The sequence below is a fragment of the Lagopus muta genome, chromosome Z (genome assembly GCF_023343835.1).
Source record: "Lagopus muta isolate bLagMut1 chromosome Z, bLagMut1 primary, whole genome shotgun sequence".
NCBI lineage: Eukaryota > Metazoa > Chordata > Aves > Galliformes > Phasianidae > Lagopus > Lagopus muta.
The window spans coordinates 11636005-11658618 of record NC_064472.1 but is presented as its reverse complement, the minus strand read 5'-3'; the positions used below and the strand labels follow the sequence as shown (position 1 = coordinate 11658618).

General features: G+C 40.5%; 1 protein-coding gene across 30 annotated transcripts in view; it reads left to right on the top strand.

Moving 5' to 3' along the window:
- PRLR (prolactin receptor) overlaps positions 1-22614 on the top strand; it is a 180523-nt gene that overhangs the window by 84508 nt on the left and 73401 nt on the right. For 19 of the 30 annotated variants that reach the window (XM_048931112.1, XM_048931106.1, XM_048931088.1 and 16 more), the window contains one exon: positions 21201-21343. The exons of 6 other annotated variants lie outside the window; for them this stretch is intronic. The gene's annotated coding sequence lies outside the window, so the exon portion shown is untranslated. Of the gene's footprint in view, positions 1-20915; positions 21016-21200; positions 21344-22614 lie in introns of all 30 variants that reach the window. 5 more of the 30 variants (XM_048931094.1, XM_048931099.1, XM_048931100.1 and 2 more) reach the window with 2 other exon arrangements.

Sequence of the window (22614 nt, the reverse complement as noted above, 5' to 3'; positions counted from 1 at the left end):
GTCTCTGAGAAAGTATGTACCAGTTCATTAAAACACAAACTCTGCGCTGGTAATTTCAGAAAACTTTCAGGCCTCTAGCTGAAGCAAGAATAAATAGGAACAGTCACAATGTAAAAACAGAATTTTTATTATTTAGGAGAGAATGATCTTTTTGATGAATTCCATGTGCTGGACGTCCTCATATGGTGTCAGACTTCTTCCTTGAAGGAAACAAGAGATGGTCTTTGGAAAAGCACATATGACATGTAGCCAGATCTTGTACATCTGCTCCTAGCTTGATCCAAAAAAAATGGATCATTGCTGTTGCTCTTTCTTGACCCTGCAACACTAGCTGGGAAATGCCAAACCAAAATGAGTAGGCTTTTTCTTTAAAATATGAGTTGTATTTAATGATATGATACAAACAGAAAATAAAGAACAGTTCAGTTATGGTAGGGCAGTGTCATGTTCTATGGTAATATAGAAGGTAGGTGAGTGGTTGTGTGAATACAGAACAAAAATAAAAAATATTTAAAAATAGAAGAAAGTTGCATACAGTAAGGGAAGAAGAAAAATTTTAAAAAATATATTAATAGGGAAATTACTTATTAAGGTGGAAGTTTTAACTTCAGATAAACCTCGTTAAAACTGCCAAACTTAGTCTTTTTTTTTTTTTTTTTTTTTTTTTTTTTTTGACAAGTTTACACACACAGCTGACCAAGGGAAGCCAGTAGTTGTGATCTTCTTGGATTTTGGTAATTTCCACTAGATTTTCTAACTGTTTCTCACAGTATCCTTCTGGACAAAATGTTCAGCATACAGCCAGACAAAAACATAATGTGACGGGTGAGCAATTGGTGGATGGTTCAGGCTCAAAGAATTATGGTAAATGAGGTTACATCACGGTAATGGCCAGTCTCTAGTGGAGTTTAGCAAGGGCTGCATTTTGGGGCCAGTTCTCTCCAGTGTTATCATCAGTGCCTTATATACAGGATTCAAATGCAAATTGACCAATTTTGCAGATGACACTAAATTGAGAGGAGATGCTGACTCCCTGGAAGGAAGACCTTGCAAAGAGATCTTGACAAATTGAATTATGGTCCATCACCAGTCACATGGAGCTGAACAAGAGCAAGTTCCAGATTCTACAGTGGGGACAGGGCAGCCCTGGGCATTTGTACAAAGTAGGGGATAAAATGCTGGAGAGTACTCCCACTGCAAAGGGATCTGGAGGTTCTGGCTGATGGTCAGTTGAACATGAGCCAGCTGTGTGTTCTGCAGACAGAGGGGACAACCACACCCTGGGTGCCACAGGTGCAGCACTGCCCCTGGGGGAGGAGTTGTCTCCTCTGCGCTGTGCAGCCTCACCTCCAGCACTGGGCACAGTTTTGAGCACCATAATAATATAACAGGCATATAATACTGTTAGAGAGCATGCAGAGAAGGGCTACAAACAGAAGGTTCTATGGGCAAAACATTTGAGGAGCTGAGGGCACTGGATGTGCTGGGCCCAGAGCAGAGGAGCTGAGGGGAGGCCTAATGGCGGCTGCAGCTCCTCAAGGAGCGGAGGGCAGCGCTGAGCTCCGCTCTGTGTTGACAGCGACAGGGCCGAGGGAACGGCATGGAGCTGCGCCAGGGGAGGGCCGGGGGTGGGGAAAAGCTCTGCACCAGAGGGCGGTGGGCATGGAACAGCCTGCCCAGGGCAGCGGGCACGGCACTGAGCTGCTGCAGCTCACAGAGCTTTTGGACAACACTCTCAGACATTAGGTTTGGATTATGAGTGGTGCTGTGTGGAGCTGGGAGTTGGGCTCAGTGATCCTTGTGGGTCTCTTCTAACTGTAGATATTCTGGATTCTTTGATTCTGTGATTCTTCCTTTAAAGACATTTATTCCAGTCCCTCCCCCTCCTCCCTGCAGGTAAAGCCCAACCCACTATTGTATCATTATACCTGATCATCATGTGTCTGCTTACCCTAAGTAATGCTAAATTAACCCAAACTGCATGTAATAATTACTAAAATATGTTAAAATAGTGCTTATAAGTAAATCCCCTCTCTAATGATTACCATTATATATTTAGTGTACAGATTATTTTATGTCAAATACAGATGTATTATTTCTTGTTTGAGTAGTAGCAGCATGGCACTATATTGTGGTTGCGAAAGATGGAGGAGATGGTAAGGAATGGCAGTCCTGTAAAGGAATGTAGTTATTACCAATTAAAAAACAACTCTCATCCAGGGTGAAAAGGAAGGAAGGACGAAAAAGAAGGAGAGAAGGAAGGACGGAGGGGAAGGAAGGAAAACAGTTGTTTGTAATGTAACTGACCCTAGAAATTGACAGTTGGATAAAAGCCTCTTAAGTCCATGAGGTTAGCAGTTACAGCCAGAGTGGGAGGAAAAAGAAGGATGGGAAACTGATTTTTACATTGTGCTCCCCAACAATGCTTGCACCGGGATTTTTCCACAAAGTAGCAATTTGAACATGATGAAACAGGTATCAAAGGACCTGGGAACTTCAGGCAAGTGGTAAGTGGGACTAGCAGAAATACAGTGCCCTGAAATAATATTCACAGAGTTGGAAGTATTGGAGTGAGTCCATTATTCATCTACATCCATGTTGCTGGAATGTATAAATATTTCCTAGCTCCAGTATCAGAGCTCTAACCATTAACCACTCACAGGCCTGGTTAATAATCCTGTAATTAAGAAGACAAGGGATTAAACAGATGAGAATTCTTACAGCTTGGAAGTTGGCACATTCTTTTGGAAGCTTCTCCTGGGGTTGCCAGAGACAAAAGAATTTCAGCTGACATCACTGGAAGGTTTATGTCAATCTACTTCTACGTAAAATATGTTGAGCACCTAGGTGGTTATTGATTTATCAGTCCCATTATCAGTCTGTGTTTTGACAAATGACAATAGCAGTTAAATCATTACAACAAAAAAGTACAAGCTGCATTATCTGCAAGTGAACCAACTTCGTATTAATACATGCAGAACTGAAATAAAAAGAAATGAAAACAAGCATATCTATATTTCACATTGTGAAATCTGTCACTCCAGAAGGTTTTGACATTTTAAGAAAATACCCTATAATGTGGTAAAGACTAAACAGTGAAGGAATAAATGTCTATTACAAAGCCCAAGTTGGCAATGGTATCTCTGTTCTCTCGGGGCAATACTTTGGAGTAGAAACCTCTTTTCAAAAGCTGTATCATTTTTCTAAAGGAGTTTGGAAATAATTAAGTCACATGTTAAGAGTGCTGCTGAAAACAGCCAAAGATGTGATCAGATGTATCTTCCGGGATATTGTGGCCAAGTTGCAAACACTGGCAAAGCAAGAGGTCTCAGGCCTTATTTATATTAAGAGACAGCTTTTAAGAAGAGGCATGTCACAGCTCTAAAGCAGAGGCCTTCCTCAAACCCTTAAAAGGGAAAGGATGAGTAGAGCTACGCTGCATTCCATCTGCAGCAGAAAGAAGTCAAATAATAAATTCTACTGAACAGTGGGATAAAAACAAGAAATCAAGAGAGGGATGGCCCATTCTGCCATTAGAAGAGAAGTCAGAATATAAACAGGGCTGATTTTTGTTTATGGCGCTCAGAAGAATTTACCAAATCCAAACTTAGATTTGTTTTGCCCAGATACAGATAAGCACCAAGAAGACCTTGTTCATTGAGATACCATTAGTTGCAGCTGTAGCAGAGATTGCTTGCAGGAATTTTGTTCACATCTGGGAATGGGGAAGGTTGTGTACCTCTGAACAAGAAAGCTCTGCAGCAAGAGTGAGGAAGAAAAGAGCTGAATTACCCATTGCCATTTATTTTCAGCCAGGTGAATGCTACATTAGGAGACATACCCATTCTTGTAAGGCACAGTCTGATATGTTAGGTGTAGATGACCTGCAATTGGCCATCAGGACTTCATTTTTTGTCCTCACAGGAGGCATGGTTACTGCTGCATCAAGTTCAGAAGAGCCATTCACACTAGAGGTGTCTTTTGGCAAGTGTAGCTCCCCACCTTTGTCATACTGAATTATTTGCTTTTCTACCAAAAATCTTAGCTCAGCTGCAATTTATCTGATGTATGTTATCTTTTGGAAAACAAAAACAAAAACAAAAACAAAAAACAACCCTTTGCAAATTTTTCTTGGTATCCCCACACACAATTCTGTAAAAGTGATTTTTTCTTTGGCTTTCTATTTTAGTAGGCAGTATTGCAGGTATTATGAAGCAGAGTGCAAAGTCCAAAGACTGCACCAGTGATAACACTGTATAGCGTTTGAAGTTAGGTGAAAGAGTCTCTTGGTCACACTGACATAATTAGCTAGTTGCTTTCAAACCTTAGAATTTTTTAATGTACCCACCTGCTCTTTGGTGCCCTCCCAGTCCCTTTCAACTTGAATCACTCTAAATATTTCAGGAATTTTTCAGGAGGCTTGTTAACTGGTGGGTCTGCAACTGCATTTTCCTTTCATTTAATTTTCTTCATTGTTATTTCTTTACTGTTCCAAGCCCACCAACCTCTGGTGAGAAACATTTTCTTAACACCCACCCACCCACCCACCACCTGACCCTCCACTGACACAGCTCCATGCTGTTCTCTCCAGTCCTGTTGCTGATCACCATTGGCAGGTGATAGTTACATCTAAACTTTGTTAATTTCAGTACCTCTTATTAAGCAGTCTTTTATATTTAAACTTGTGCAAGTATAAACTGATTTATGATTGATTAAATTGATTAAACTGATTTGAAATATATTTATATAAGGAAGTGTATGAATGCATTTAGATATATTTGTACACTCCTTACTGTACATATGTATAGAAATATTTACATGGCTGTATACAGAAATATCAGGAATAAATAAAGGCCCTTGAGAAATTTCCAGGTAAACAAGAAAGCAAAGTTTTGTCTGCCAACCAATCACTGGGTATGCTGGGATCTCAATGTTGTAATTAACAAAATGGTGGCTGTGACAAAATGGTAGCCGCATAATGGGAAACCAGATGACACTTTTAGCTCTTGAGTAACAATGTCGTAGATTCAGAAGCCAGACAGACCCAGAACACTGCTATCACTTGGGTTATGGCTGTAGCAAAATGGCAGCCTCATGTGGACAAGATGACACAGTTTGTTGACTTGTTCTGGAAAACAAAGGGGCTTGTGGGCAAATGAGTCATGTCCCCTTGAGGGGCTGGACTACAGCATGAGAGGGGGTGCTGGATGCTTGCTGTGTCCTACCTGGGTTACAGTTGTCCTCTGACAATTTGCCTCTTATTTCAAGGAGGAAGTACACAGTCGCCTGGTGGCCAGGGAGGCAGCACTGCCTCAGTACAGATGGGCTTTCTGTTAAGTAAATATTCAGTAGAAATGGTCTTCTGGCCAGGATCTGGCCATCTTGCTACCTCATATGTTGAGCTTGTCTTGTCTTTTTTCAGAATCAAAAAGGCCATAGGCTAATGGAAGAAGAAATCCTTTCTTTAGTCAATAGAATAGGCGGTCAGTTTGTATTTAGTGCCTATATGCTTCTTTCATGTGCAGAGTTTTGACACTTGGATTTGCTTAGTCATACGAAGGAGAAAAAATATAACAAAAATAAATTTAACAGGTGTAATTTAGGAGCAGGAAAATGAAGAATAAATTGCTAAAATTATTCTGCACCTTTCTCTTAATGAATCATCCATTCCTAGGCAGTGAAAACTGAGAGACCTGTACGATCTGTGTGTTGATAACTTGCTTAGAAACTGATGTAAGAAATTGAAATTAACGTAAGAAAGCCTAGAGATAAGTAACAGCAACATAGATTCTTGAATAAAAGAAATAGTGTTTTCAGAGTAGTTCAGTTTCTTTCTAAAGAAGGATGAGTCTTGAGGAAGTGGTGTTATACATGAGAACTATTGTGAGGCTTTTCATGAAATTTTCATAAATTAATTAGAAAAACATAGTCAAATGGAATACTTTCCTGAATGCACTGATCTTAGGAATTCTGTGGAGAATTGGTTATCAGCAGGTCATTTTTCAAATAAAAACAGTTTGAAACAAGCTGCACTCTGTTCTTTGGTATAGGGAATAATTAATATTTGTTTAGTGACCTGGATAATGTCATGCCAAAGGTATAAACACATTACTAAAACAACAGAGAGATGAGAAAGCCTGCATTTACTGGTGAACATGAAGAGAAAGCAATGATTTTTATAGGTTGCTGAGTTGTTTCTGAAAAACAAGTGACGAGCAAGGTGCTGCTCTTCAAAATGGATTTTCAGTCACACAAATACGGGAACACATTAGTAAGTCAGGAAGATCTTTTGTATAAATAGGAGTTATGACGGTACACAAAAGGAGTGGAACTCAGTAATGTCATCCTGCTGTGCAAAAAGTAAATACCATGCCAGGATTTGTAAACAGCAGTCTGGTTGGTAGTGAACAACTACCAAGTGTTATTTTCAACATTTTTAACTAAAACATTTTGACATTCTGAGGCACCATGCTTCAGAGAAGTCTGGAAGAGGGTAAAAAGAATAAAGTCAGAGTGGAGATCGGTCATAAGCAGTGTCCTGCAGGGGCCACTCTTGGAACTGGTGCTTTTCAACATCTTCCTCAATGACATAGACGATGGCAAGTTGAGGACACCAAGCTGAGCAGTGCGTTCAATACACTGGGGAAGGGAAGGCATCCAGAGGGACCTGGATAGGCTGGAGAGGTGGGCCCATGAGAACGTAATGAGGTTCAACAAGGCCATGTATAGGGTGCTGCTCTTGGGATGCAGCAGTCCCAGATATTTATAGAAACTGGGGGAAGATCTGCTTGAGACCAGCCCTGTGGAGAAGGGCTTGGGTGTCCTGGTGGATGAGAAGCTGGACATGAGCCAGCAGTGTGTGCTTGCAGCCCGGAAGGCCAACTGTGTTCTGAGCTGTGTTAACAGAGGAGTGGCCAGCAGGGAGAGGAAGATGATTGTCCCCCTCTACTTGGCTCTTGTGAGGCCCCATCTGGAGGACTGCGTCCAGGCCTGGGGCCCCCAGTACAGGAAGGATATGGAGCTCTTGGAACGGATCCAGAGGAGGGCCACTAAGATGATCAGAGCGCTGGAGCACCTCTCCTATGAGGAAAGGTCGAGGAAACTGGGCTTGTTTAGCTTGGAGAAGAGAAGGCTCCAGGGAGACCTCAGTGTGGCCTTCCAGTACTTGAAGGGGGCGTATAAATAGGAGGGGCAATAACTGTTAACAAGGGTGGATAGTGATAGGGCAAGGGAGAATGGTTTTAAACTAAGACAGGGGAGGTTTAGGTTAGATATTAGCAGGAAGTTCTTCACACAGAGGGTAGTGACACACTGGAACAGGTTGCCCAAGGAGGTTGAACAGAACAGGCTGTGGATGCCCCATCCCTGGAGGCATTCAAGGCCAGGCTGGATGTGGCTCTGGGCAGCCTGGTCTGGTGGTTGGCAACCCTGCACATAGCAGGGAGGTTGAAACTAAATGATCTTCGAGGTCCTTTTCAACCTAGCCCATTCTGTGATTCTATGAAAGTCTGGAAAATGTGACATATGAGAAAATGAGACTGGTAAATAAGAGAAGACAAAAATTATACATTTGATCTGCTCAAAGTGATGTTTCTTAGCTTTGCAGTGAGTCAGTACCTGTTGTTGTTGTTGTTAGGCTGCTAAAGAAATAATCGGATTAAGTTGCTGCAGGGAAGATATGGATCAGATATTAAGAACATTGTAACAATAAAGATAACAAAGCAGTAGCATATATTGCCTAAGGAGATTGTGAAATTCCTGTAACTGGAAATATTAAAGAAAAAAATAAAGCAAATCTCAGGAATGAAATTGGCATTTTTAATCTCTCTCAGTGGGATTAGAGGAGATCTGTTCTGGGATCCCTCCTTGGTGCACCTAGATGATCTAAATGACATGATGATCCAAATGACCTGTGGGCTCTTCTGGTCTATGATTTATTGAGAGAGTTTCATGCATGAAATTACTGGATGGTATGTTCTTTGAAACAGGAACAGTATCTTTTGTATTTGTACAGCACACAACAAAGCAATCCAGACTAAAGACTGCAATTAGTATAGAAACTATATAGTAATCACAGTATCTGATTATCATGCTATGTTTTTTACTGCTGGAACATAAGAGTAAAATTCTCTGTGCTGTCAGAGAGAGCCAAATTTGAGAATTACCTGGCATCATTCAAATAATATCTGCTAATATGAATCTGATTGGAAGCTGGGACAGTGAGTGGCAAAGGTAAACATCACCTTGTAATATGATTTGTAATACAAGGATCAGCCATGATACACATTTTAATATGTTTTTGTCAATAGTGTCACAAAACCAATTTAAGTATTTTACGGATTAAATGTTCAGGTGACATACTAGTCTTTTTAGAATATCACTTTGTAACTTCTTTACATTTACTATTCAGTCATCATTCCTTCCAATTCTAGATTGTCATTTGTCCCATTTGTAGGAAGACTTTGACCTAAGTGCAAAAGCTGTGATATGTGATACCCAGAATAACATTGCATATCATCAAAATGGCATAGACTCCATTTTGCTTTAATTGTAAAGCCAAGTTAAACTATCTAATGCCTGAAAATGCGCTTGCTGTAAGTGCCATGGTCTTTTGGTGAAAGTCCTTTTCCAGACTGCAGTGCAATGGAGTAAAGTGAGAAGGTGGAGTCCATCTATGGAATGATCTGCCTGAATATATATGCTTCCTTTCAAGAACAGGTGAGATGTTCTTTATTTTGTGACATGATTTGAGTACTAGGCTTTTGAGATGCTAAATCTGTAGTAATGTCATTGAACTGATTGCTGAGTCTGGAATGGTTGCTTAAGTATCGTATTTGAAGAGCGTCTAGAATTTCTTTTTCTACCAGAGCACTGAAGATAAGTTACTCAAATCACATGATTAATAATACTACATTCCACTGACCTCAGGAGGCTCTTAACTCTGCTATGTTCATCAATTACCATACAATCAATAATGTAGCTGATATCTCTATGGCAGTGCTGTTCAGCCCCTTGATAAAGAAAAATAATGGCATAATGAATGATCTTAATATCTTGGTTAAAATAGCATTTTATTTGTACTCTTTTAGACCATTTGACTAGTAAAACAGTGTTATATTATCACTATAATATTTACATGCAATTCTCTGTTGCTTAATTATAGCTGTAGTCTAGAAGAGATGGTACTCTGTGACTGTATTAATATGTACTTTATCCTGAAAGATAACCTATAAAGCAAAGGCTTTACAAAGTGAAGCAAATTAGGGAAATCAATTCAGGCAGCAGATGAAAATGAGCAGCACACAGTGATGTTACAGAAAATGTTGATAAGAGTCTTTAATTAATAAAACTTGTGAAGAGTATTTATTAATTAGTGAATACTATCTTTTCTTGAATAGGAATTTGGGTCTAATACTGGAGATTATGAAAGAAAGAAGTTACCAAATAAGAAGGCTGAACTTTGGATATATTAACCCCTGTGTATTGTTACATTAAAGCAACAATACTAAATAAAATGCTCAAGCTAATTTGCTCAGAAGTAGATTGATTGTCTTTGGATGGTACTGATACTTATATGTAGTTAAAACCTGTAATTTTCTATTTCAAGTACAAGAAATGTGATTATGTTTTCACAGCAACAGTATAAATCAGGGTTAACTTTTTGGAGTAGAGAGGTCCTTTATGGTTTCAAGCAGAGTCAGCTTTAAAACAAATCTTCATAAAGACATACACCTGATAAGTACATTGCTTGACTCCATAAAGAGCATGAAAAGATAGCACAGGTTTTGAATATTGTGTTTTAGTATCTGTTTTTCCAAACAATTTTTGAACTCAGCTGCAGATGATTTACATAAGGAATGGTATAATAATTTCTTTAAATGATTTCGCAATCCCATGAAACTAGTTTCACTTTAGACCATTCTCTTTCTGAGTCAAACTTGAATGTATGCATTTCTCTTTGTCTCTGCTGGTCAACCTGTTCCAGCACCTCATCACAATTACAGTACAAAAATTTCCCCTGATATATAATCTGAATCTCCCTTCCTTTAGTTCAAAACCATTCCCCCTTGTCCTATCATGATCTACACATTTAAAAAGTTGATTTCTCTGCTTATAAATTCCCTTTAAATATAGGAACAACTCAGTGAGTCTCCCCACAGGCTTCTCTTTTCCAGGATGAATAAGCCCAGCTCCTTCAGCCTGTCTTCATAGGAGAGGTGCTCCAGTCTTTGAATCATCTGTGTGGCCCTCCTCTGGACCCTCTCCAACAGCTCCACATCTTTCCTGTGTTGGGGGCACCAGACTTGGACACAGTACTCCATCTGGGGCCTCCCAATGGCAGAATAGAAGAGGATAATCCACTCCCTCATCCTCTTGGGCACTCCTTTTCTGGTGGAACCCAGGATATCATTGGCCTTCTACATTGGACTACAAAACAGAGCATATAGAATCATAGAATCATAGAATCGCAAGGTTGGAAACGACCTGCAAGATCATCTAGTCCAACCACCCTCCCATTCCCAGTACCACAAGCTACTAAACCATATCTTATAACTCCTCATCCGGGCGCCTCTTGAACACTGCCAGGGACGGCGACTCCACCACCTCCCTGGGCAGCCATTCCAGTGCCTGACCACTCTCTGAGAGAAAAAGTTTCTCATAATGTTCAACCTAAACCTCCTCTGGTGCAACTTGTGGCCATTTCCTCGGGTCCTACTATTTGCCTGGGAGAAGAGGCCAGACCCTTTTTCATCACAACCTCCCTTCAGGAGGTTGTAGAGTGCAATGAGGTCTCCCCTGAGCCTCCTCTTCTCCAGACTAAACAATCCCAGCTCTCTCAGCTGCTTGTCATAAGACTTGTGCTCCAGAACCCTCACCAGTTTTGTTGCCCTTCTCTAAACACGTTCCAGGGCCTCAATGTCTTTCTTGTAGTGAGGGGCCCAAAACTGAACACAATACTCGACGTGCAGCCTCACCAGTGCTGAGGGGGATGATCACCTCCCTGCTCCTGCTGGCCACACTATTTCTAATGCAGGCCAGGATGCCGTTGGCCCTCTTGGCCACCTGAGCACACTGTCGGCTCATGCTCAGCTGAGCATCAACCAACACCCCCAGGTCCCTTTCCTCTTCAGTCATCCAACCACTTGTCCCCAAGCCTGTGGCACTGCATGGGGTTGTTGTGGCCAAAGTGCAGGACCCGACATTTGGCCTTGTTAAACCTCATCCCATTCACCTCGGCCCAGCGATCCAGCTTACCTAGATCCCTCTGCAGGGCCTCCCTACCCTCATGCAGATCAATACCACCTCCCAGCTTGGTGTCACCTGCAAACGTACTCAGAGTGCACTCAATCCCTTCATCTAAGTCGTCAATGAAGATATTAAACAGGATGGGCCCCAGCACCGACCCCTGGGGGACACCACTTGAAACAGGTCTCCAGCTAGACTTAACTCCATTGACCACCACCCATTGAGCACGGCCCTCCAGCCAGTTCCTTATCCAACGGAGGGTAAAACTGTCCAAGCCACGGGCAGCCAGTTTCTGCAGAAGGATACTGTGACAGACCATATCAAAGGCTTTGCTGAAGTCTAAGTAGACTACATCAACTGCCTTTCCCTCATCTACCAGTCTGGTCACCCAGTCGTAGAAAGAGATGAGGTTGGTCAAACACGACCTGCCTTTCATGAACCTGTGCTGGCTGGGCCTGATCCCGTGGACATCGCACTTGAGCCATGTGATCTCTCCCAGGAGGATTTGTTCCATGACCTTCCCTGGCACTGATGTCAGGCTGACAGGCCTGTAGTTTCCTGGATCTTCCTTATGGCCCTTCTTGTAGATGGGAGTCACATCAGCAAGCCTCCAATCCTCTGGAACCTCTCCATTCAACCAGGAGCGCTGGTAGATAGCTTAGCAATCACCCCCGCCAACTCCCTCAGCACCCCAAGATGAAGCCCATCTGGTCCCATGGACTTGTGATAAATTCATGACAGATATGAGAAGGTTTCCTCTAAAATGTTGGTAAGGTTTGTTTGCTAAGGCATAAAATTTCAATGGGAGTATTAAAAATATATATTTTTTGTGTTCAGAAGGAAGATGTTTTTCATTATCATTCTTAACCAGTAACTCTAATTAAAATGTTTAAGAGGCTAGAACATTCATTCTCATGGGATTTTAGGTAATCATCTCCAGTTGTATGCCAGTACTCCAGTGAACTTGAGTACAGCCTTTAAATATAATACCCAATGACCTAGTTGACTATCATACTCTGTAGGATAGAAGCATTATGCATTTTTTTTTTCTCCTGTTTGAAAGCTGGGTGAATAACTACTAAGATTTGTTTCACCTCCTAAATCCAAGTATCTACCTAGGATTCATGTTATTTATGAAAAACAAGATAGTTTAACTTCATCTGTCAGTAGTCCCATCTGGCATAAATGGGCTTGTCAGTGGACTACTGGACTACTGCAGGCAGTCCAGTGTCATAGATGAGTGTTTCTGCTGCTGGATTATGTTTTGTCTTTTTCTCCCTTAATATTTAAAGACTATATAAATAGGGACTATTTTAGACAGTGTGGGCTTAGATACAGAAGTTGAGACTTCACCATAACTCAGTTATAATAGCATTGGCTGGAGTTTGAGATACTGTATGATTTTAAGGGTCAGTCTTAATCATGTGTACTCTTGATGGCAGTTGTGAGAAGGTCTTTTACATACTCTATTAGCTGTGTCTGACTTCATTTTTATATTTGACCGACAGGGTGGATGTGTGAGAATTTCTCTGACTCTTGGCTGAGTAAAAGGCTAATTAGAAAGGCTAACTTTTCCTGACCATCAGGATCTGTCAAAAAGCAATGAAAGCTCCATTTTTAGCTGCAATACTTAAAGAATCTAATTTATCCGTGTCTTCTAAGATCTATTAATCCTGTGTTGGAACGGAAGTTTGAGTTCCATTCCTAGTATCCCAGAATTAATCCCTGAATGATCCAGTATCAGTCTTGAACCCCACTGATCCTTTGCAATGCACAAAACTCAGTGTACAGTGAAATACACCCTGACAGCTGGCACTACTGAGTGGATCCTGGAAACAAAAAACTGATGAATACCTGATTGCTGTTTCTTGGCTCCACTAAATGTTTATCAGCAAGTTCACACCTGAACTTAAGAATGCTCCATATGTAGGAAAGAGGTAACTTTTCTTCTCCCTTTTCCTGCAGTATAGGGCCAGCTGAGCAGCAGCAGCCTGAACTGATTTACAGGCTTATGCAAGAAAGTAGAAACAGTGGATGAAAGAGTTATTCTCAATTAGTCAGCAATCTCAAATGGAAATATTGACTGTCCTCTTTTAGATGAAAACTGTAGTTTCTTCTAGATGCAGGAGATTAACTTGACTTGATTCAAAGTCATTGCCCTGCTTTGGAGATGGAAGATACAGTATGACCAGAAATAGGAAGAGTTTAGGATACATTACTCAAGGGTATTCTTAATGGGAATTGTTTTAATACCTGATGTCAAGTAAAGAAGAATATTGAATTATTTGATACCTTGAATAGATGTCAGCTAACAAGTATTTCCATGACACTGCATAGCAAGTGAATGGAATTCCAGGCTTTACCTTTTAGTTCCTACCGCTGTCCTGTAGTTCATTGTTTAAATACAGGTATTTGTTTAGTGAAAGTATAAAGTGAATCACTGAGGTGACTCAGGCTTTAACAAAAATTTCAGGATATTTTTTAGTACAAAACTTTTCCATGATGGCCCACAGATCCACAAGCAGCAGTTTAAACCTAACTAAATGTGGACTAAATTGCAATATGGAAAGGGCAGTAAATTCGGCTAGGAAAGCTTAAGATATCTGTGTACATCAGTGTACATCAGTGTATTGTAGAATTACAGTATCATCATTAGGAAGGCAGTGAGGTGATATAGAAGAGCCAGTGTGGCTTCACCGAGGGTAAATCCTGCTTAACCAACCTTAGTGGCCTTCTATGATGTGTCACTGTATCAAAGGACAGGGGAAGAGCCACTGATGTCATCTATCTGGACTTCAGTAAGGCCTCTGACATGGTACCCTGCAGCATCCTTCTCTCCAAATTGGAAAGATATGGATTTGATGGATGGAGTCTAGGGAGTGGTTGTCAAGGCTCAGTGTCTGGATGGAGATAGGTGACAAGTGCTGTCCCCCAGGAGTCAGTGCTGGGGTAGATACTCCTTAATATCTTCATCTGTGACATCAATGGTGGGGTCAAGTGCACCCTCAGCAAGTTTGCTGATGACACCAAGTTGTGGGGTGTGATCAGCATCAAAGGGATGGAATGCCATCAAGGGGAACCTAGATAGGCTTGAGCAGTGGCCCAGATGAACCTTGTGAGTTTCAACAAATCCAAATACAAGATCTTGCACCTAGGTCGAGGCAATTCCCATTACCAATACAAGCTGGGGGACGAAAGAATTGAGCGCAGCTGCTGAAAAAGACCTGGGGGTTCTGGTGGATGGGAAGCTGGACATGAGCCAGCAGTGTGCCTAGAAAGCCAAATGTATCCTGGGCTGCATCAAAAGAAGTGTGGCCAGCAGGGTGAGGGAAGTGATCCTGCCTCTCTACTCTGTGCTGGTGAGGACTCTCCTGGAGTACTGATGAGATGTATATGTCCTCAGGAGAGACAAAGACCTGTTGGAGTGCATCCAGAGGAGGGCCACAAGCGTGATCCATGGAATGGAACACCACTCCTATGAGGACAGGCTGAGAGAGCTGGGGCTGTTCAGCCTGGAGAAGAGAAGGTTGCGAGGTGACCTGATAACATAGTATCTAAAGGGGAGCTACAGGAAAGAAGGTTCAGACAGGGAACAGATTCTTTAGCAGGGTCTGTGGTGATAGAATGAGGGAAACTGGTTTCAAACTCAAAGAGGGTAGATTTAGGTTAGATGTGAAGAAAAACTATTTTGCAGTGAGGGTAGTGAGGCACTGGAACAGCTTGCCCGGTGATGTGATGGATGTCCTTTCCCTGGAGACTTTCAAGGTGAGGCTGGATTAAGGCCCTGGCCAACTTGATCTAGCTGTGGATTTTCATTGCAGGGGAGCTGGACTAGATGGCCTTCAGAGGAACAGTTTTTTTCTCATTCTGACCATTGTTAAATGGATTGTGCTTGACATAGATTTGAAATCACAATTTGTATGTACATCCAAATGTGGGTAGAGCTGTCTGGGCTCACTGACAGAGCGTTAAACAAAGTTTGAATAGGAAAGATAGTGATAGTCTTCTCACAACAAGCTGTGGGGTAGTATAGCTAAGTTAGAAGGACAAGCTGCTAGCAGGGTCCCTCAACCTGCTGCATCTTGTGATGGATATATTAGGCAGCAAGCTGGTGGAGCTTATCACCAGGGCTTTAAGCTATATTTGATGGTGGAGGAGGATGTACTGCTAAGGAAAAGAAGAGTTAGGAAGCACTGTCACTTTAGGAAGTAGCAGGGGAAAACCTCAGATTTTTCCTAGAGGTTTCTGGGAGGGCTTCTCCAGGAAGATGATGCAGCCGAAAGCCCATCTGAAGAGTCTCCAGTCTCCTACACAAATACACATACATATACACATAGCATGGGAAATAAGGAGGAACTGAAAACCATGGTGCAAGTGGGAAACTACAGGGAAAGATGGTAGGATGACTGGCATAACTGGAATTCTATTATTGAGAGCTATGAGCTTTTTAGAAGGGATAAACAAGGTAGGAGATGTGGGGATGTTGCCCTCTATGTTAAGAATGGGTAAACTAAGACAAGATTCCCCTGATAAAGAGTCATGAACAATTTGAGAGCTTGTAGGTTAAAATTATGGACGAGACCAATAAGTGGCATCTGATGGTCAAGGTCTTCTACAGGCTATCCGATCAAGGGGACCTGGTTTATGAGGTCTTCTTGTTTCAGCTGGAAGAGGCTTCCTGCTTGCAGGCTTACATCCTAATGGGGATTTCAGCCACCCAGATATCTGCTGGGAAAATAACACAGTGGGCTGCAAGCACTCCAGGAAATTCTTGGAGTCCATTGACAACAACTTTCTGGTTCAAGTATTGGACAGACCCTTAGGGATAGAGGAACAGAAAGGGCTGACAGCACTTTAAGGATCCATTTCTGAGAGTACAAGAGCTCTCCGTCCCCCAGAATAAGAAGTCAGGCAGATGAGGCAGGAGACCAGCATGATTAGGCAAGGACCTTCTGGTCAGGCTGAGAAAAGAAAATGATAAGTATAAGCAGTGGAAGCAGATATGGATTGCCTGTGAAGAATGGGATGCTGTCTGGATATGCAGGGGTGTCAGGAAAGCCAAGGCAAAGATGGAATTGAGCTTGAGAAGGGATGTGAAAAACAAGAAGGGATTCTTTAGATATATTAAGCAGAAGACAAAGAAGAGTGTTTGCTAATGACACCAACCTAAGTGGCAAGGTTGACACAATAGAGGGGAGGGATGCCATCCAAAGGGACCTGGACACACTTGACAAGTGGGCATAAGAAGCAATGAAACTTAACAAGGCCAAGTGCGAGTTGTTACACTGGGTCAAGGCAATCCCAGAGATGAGTACAGACTGGGAGAATAACTTTGAAAGCAACCCAGTGAAGAAGGACTTGGGGGTTTTGGTGGATGAAAAGCTGGATATAAGCCAGCAGTGTGCATTTGCAGCCAAGAAGGCCAACAGTGTCCTGGGCTGTATCAAAAGAAGTGTGGCCAGTGGGGCAAGGGAGGTGATGGTCCTCCTATGCTTTGCCCCCACGAGCATGCAGCTGAAGTACTGTGTTCAAGCCTGGGGCCCCCAGTGCAGGAAGGATATGGAGCTGTTGCAGCAGGTCCAGAGGAGGGCCATAACAGTGATCAAAGGGAAGAAAGGTTGAGGCTATTGGGGTTGTTTAGCTTGGAGGCTCTGAGAAGACCTCTCTGGCCTTGTAGTACTCGAAGGGAGCTTGCAAGCAGGAGGGAGATTTTTTATTAGGTCTGATAGTGACAGAACGGGGGGAATAGCTTCAAACTAAAGACAGTAAATTTTGATTAGATGCTAGGAACTAATTCTGTGCTCAGAGGGTGGTGAGACTCTGGAACAAATAGCCCAAAGAGGTTGTGAATGTCCCATCTCTGGAGGCATTCAAAAGCAGGGCAGCCTGACCCAGTGGTTGGCAATACTGCCTGCAGCAAGGAGACTGAAATTAAATGATCTTAAAGGTCCCCTCCTATCTAAGCTATTCTGTGATTCTGTATGATTCTGTGAGATAATTCTCACTGGATCTGTAGGACGTCGTATTCTACAACACCCCCCTTATTTTTTCCAATAGGCATTAGAGCTTTCTTTTTCTACCTATGGGCAGATAAGTAGCCACAGCTTGAGGATCAACATCATGTTCCCAGATTTTTTTTATTTCTTTGTTGATACTATCCTATTGCATGGGGATCCTACTGCTAGTTAATTTTAGCATCCTTAAAGAAGATTGCTGTTCATGTATTTAACTCACTTGTGTCATTATGAATTGTAGGAGTGGTTGATTTCAGTCATCCCTGGAAATATCTTCTGTTAGTTCCCACAAACAACTAGCATTTCCCAGTTTATGGTGTGTGTACAGCTGTTTGTTTGTAATTGTGGAGACAAATACGTGAGCCACGGGTGACCTGGGTTTAGAAGCTCTTTAGTTTCATGATTGGCTCTTCTTCATGTTCAATTTAGATTGAGCTTTCAACAACCTGGTCTAGTGAACTGTCTCCTTTTTCATGTCAAGGGGATTGAAACTAAGTGGTCTTTAAGGTCTCTTCCAACACCAACCATTCTGTGATTCTTTGAAATTCTCCCATAGTAACTCAGTGAAAGTGTTATCCTATCATCACAGCTGTATTTGGATTTTTAGCTTGAGATGTCTTCATGCAAATAGGCATGAGGAAGGAAACTTGTTGCAAGTAAAAAGTACAGATGGATACCTGAAAAATGTCTTTATTGTATTTCTACTCTTTTGTTATTGTTCTTTTCTCCCCAAAGAATTGGACTGCTTACTAAGTTCAGTGACTCAGTGTCTCTATAGAGCCAGCCTTGATGGCTGCAAAAAACAGTTAAAAATGTTTTAGTAGTCCTCTGATGGCAATCAGTAAAGTACTAGTTTTTCATTAGCTTTTCCCTTATCACATTTGAAATTTTTAGCTACATCCTCATACTTGAATCAGAACTCTGCAGAGATTATTCCTCATATATTTGCTCAAAACATATTGGCCTTAAGTGTGACTCCATAAGAGTTTAAAACATCTCCCTCTCCTACTTTGTTCTTCAACTGATATTCATCTGATTTGTTTGCAGAGCTATGATAACAAAAAAAATAGCTCAACAAAAAGAAAAGTAATTAGCTTTAGTTCCTTGAACAGACTCATTCCAGGTTCAGGGGAGTACTGGAAATGGTACTACAGAGAAGGTATGGGTATCTGGAGCTTGCTGGGGAGCAATGTTGGAATTAATTGAAGTTAACATAGAAGTATATCATATAAACTGACTTAATTGCTCAGCATCACCAAAAAAAGACCAGAATGAAACTACCCATGTACAAAAGTGGGTTGTTTTTTTTTGTTTTTTTTGAGCACTGAGAGATAGCATTTACAAATAGGTTGAGGTTAAGGTTGACCCTTCTATATACAGAAATCTGTTTTGAAGGTGGATGTCCTTTAAGCCATGCTGACCCCCCCCTTTCCTGTTTTACAATTTTACAGTTTACAACTCTGCCTGTTAAAATTTTATTATCTGTCCTGGCTGATATATCATGCCATATCCAGTGTTCTGGTTATTTTCCTCCATTCTAAGCCATGTAAGTCATAAGCTAATATTACAGTGCATTTTATGTGTAAACCTTCAGACTGGTATAACAAGAATGATTGCCTGTCCCTTGCTTGAAATGTGTAAAATCCCATCAGTTTCCCAATCTCAGTCCTGTTGTGCTGCAAGAATGAAACAATCACCTAAGACAGCCTCTTGAATGTTCAACAGTGTCTAGTGATGAGTGGCAGCTCCTTAACTCCCATGTAAATTGTCCCCATGGGGCAAATTGAAGAGATTAACTTCATACAGTAATAATGAGGGTTTTTTTACTGTTTCTTCATTTTTAATTTCTGCTATGTAATAATAATAGTCAAACATACTTGCTTTCCTTTATTAATGCAGTTCACAGCATGCTGGTGTAGGCAGTTGTAAGGATTGAGGCAAGAACCTTTTAGTAAGTAACTGCCACTCTACAAAGTTTGCTTGTGTTTGATATGATATTGGTGGATGAAAAATTGCTTCCAGTCTCCTTGGCTCCTTGGTCCTAATTTCCCCCAGGGAATCTCCCATGCTTAGCTTGGTGTCTGTCCTGAAACTGGGATCTGAATGTCCTTGTCCACATAATGAGTTGTTCATCAGGCACTGTAAAACATCTAGCTACCAAGTAGCTCGAGTGTTAGTTACAGTTCCTGGCCACTGTCCTAGCTCAAAGTCTCCATAAGCATTCCCCAGTGCTTAGGACAGGAATGCAATGCAGAACAGTTAAATTGTGTCCTGCAGCCTCTGTCATGGTAAACACAGCACCATGTATGCCCCTCTTGCTATTTCATTTCCTGTTGTTTTCGTCCCCAGCTGTGCTGAAGAGATTTGGCTCAGGAAGTCTGTCGTGTTGTTCCTTAGAGAACCTCTAATGTAAACATTCTGGTGCACATTATGGAGCAGATATATGACTGCATAAAACATAAGCTGAAATCATGTGTATAAAATATATTGCTTGCACTGAAACTGTCTTCCACTTTGCCTAAAATATTCTGCTGAAATTAAAAATACATAGAGAAAACTGTGTTAATCTTACAGTCAAGCAAAGACTCCATTTTTTTTTTCTTTTTAGTTAATTGGTGAATTCCCTGGATAAGACACACGACTCAGTAAACCATGACATGTTGCCATGCAATGAAGATTACAGCTGCACGGAAGTGCAGTTTATTCAGAAGTCTAGTTCAGGCTAAATATCCAATTTGACTGGAGAGATACCAAAATAATGCTGATTTACAAGTATGCTTTCTGCTAGAAAACTATTAACTGATGTAATCTTAAGTAGATCTCTAAAACATAAAAGTAACCTGACCCTGTTTCAGCTGACCAGAAGTCAACAGGGATAAATGTGGTTAACCAACCTATCAGAACAACATATTTTTAAACTTCTTAATGGGCATATCTGAAGATTGATTTTATTGTATTTTTCTTCAGAAAAACAAAATGAGATAGCATTCTATCCTGAAGATTTTTGTTTGGTCTTGTAATTTGTCACCAAATGCTCTCATATTAAAAGACCTGTTTTCTTCTGTTTGAAGGTGTAATTCATATGTTTTGTGTAGACAAAGCGCTTTTCAAAACCTTTAATTTTTAAAAGGGCCCAGCACTAGTAAAGCTTAATCTTTTGCATGTTCTTGGGTTTTTGGGCAGTCATTTGTTTTCTTTTAATATATGGTTATTTATGTCTGAGAACTATATCCTCTGATCCTCTCAGCTCAAACAGAAAATGGGCCTGATTTATCATGAAGAATACATTGGGTGTAGAAGTAGTCTGTTGAGTTAACTGTAACATCATAGACAAGCAAAACTGTGTCTTTTGAGAGAATCAGATGACAGAAGAGCTGAAATTTAGATGACATCATTCAGTTGTGAATTTGATTGTGTTAACTGTAGTTTGTGCAAAGTGAAATACAATTCTGAAACTTTTCTCTAAGCTCTAAATCCTCAAGCAAGATTTCTTTGTAAGGATTCCTGAAGGTCTGAGTTACATTAATGATGTGTATAGGAGAAGAATCTATCCTTCAGAAACATCTTAATTTTGTCTTCAGTGGTTGTTTAAAACAGTAAGTGCTTCAATAATGTATTTAAATACACACTTAATATCCAAGGGTATTTCTTTAGAGGTGTTTCTGGAAGACTACTGCTGGATTATTTTCATCCTCTATCATGCAAGAAATAGTGAAATCATTCCCAAGTAAAATGGCCAGTGATTGTCATGGAGGTAAGTAAGGAAGAGAAGAAGGTAGTTGTATTCAGCAATTTGATTTACACTGTAGCTTAGATCACTAGGAGCTAAAACAGAAGTAACAGTTTGCTTCTCTTTTTCAGCATGACTGTCCTTCCAGATAGGTTATTAAGGATAATCTTTAAGTAAGGATATTATGGTAACTATCCAACTATCCATAGGGAGAAGTAATGCATGAGCTAACAATGGACACGACGTATTCTTTGTGTCAATTGACAGAGGAGAAGCCACAACACTTAACTCCTGATCTGGAGTCTTAAGAGGATTTCTGAGTTCAGTGAAAGGTGTCTGAGAACAGAGTCTGGTAAGATCACACTGTTATTTCTATGTTTTTTTCTGGATGACACATTATCACAAATTGCTCAGTTAAATGAATGAAATGTGCAGAGGTGCTGGATGTTCCAATTTTATTCATTGGTCCTTAATCTCTTTGTCTGTGAATTACTTGGGAATTAAGTGATAAGAAGTAAGGTATGTGGAGTACTGTGATAGAAGTCGGCAACAAGCATCCCATTCTAAATTTAGAAACCTAAACTGTGGGCAAGTTACCAATGTCATAAAATTCCCATTAGTCTAGGGTTATAAAATGTATCTGTATCATATTATTATCAAAATTGTATGTAATTTTTGAATTAATTTCAGTTTTAAATACTCCATGAAAAGTGATGTATTTAAACCCCCAGTGTTTTAAATTAAGTAATGTATAATTGACCAGTAGTTTAATTAATGGAATAAACAGCATGCGTGTTAGGAAATATCTACCAGATTTTGTGTTTAATGAAACAAACCCAGAACTGAAAGGAAATTGTTCAGAGGAAAAAGCTGAAAAACATTTCAGACTTTGTTAAGAAGCAGATTTAGGATTGAATCCACTTAGAGTATTTGCAAGTCCATTTTAATTAATATAATGAAATACCCCGGTGGCTGTGGAATAAATCTGCTATTTTAGAGCTGCTATTTAATCTGCTACTTTATTTTTTTTCTTACTGAAAGAGATAGTGCTACATCTATGTATGTATGGGATTTCTTTTCAAGTATTTTCACTCCGTTTATGGAATGAATCTGTAAAGCAAACCCTGGAAGGGCATTTGAAAATAAGTATTTCTTCAGAAACTAGTGTCACCAGGAAAAAAAAAAGAAAGAATTCCAGTTATCTGTTGAAAATAATTTGTTCTCAAAAAGGTTCTTTGTATTTGTTTGGCATTTTCATTTTGAAGTGAATGTGTATAACTCTGTGCTTTTTTGTGACAATTTTATTCCCTGAATAGAAGGAAAATATTCCAGTTTTTAACTTAAAACTGTATAGGTGAGAAATTAAGATATTTAAGTAAAAAAAGAAAAAAAAGAAAAAACCTTTGCTTTTAAAATTGAAGAGTATTTTGAAAGTAGCTGAAAGGATGAACTGACAAACAACTGTGCTAAAGCCAGTCTTTGTAAAACAATGCCAGAAAACAATTTTAAATAACAATTTCATAGCCACAGAAACCATGGCATTGTGGACACAGTGACAGAAATCCAGCCTATGCTAATACAAAACACACTACATATGGATCTGAGAACAGTGCCCCAAATTAC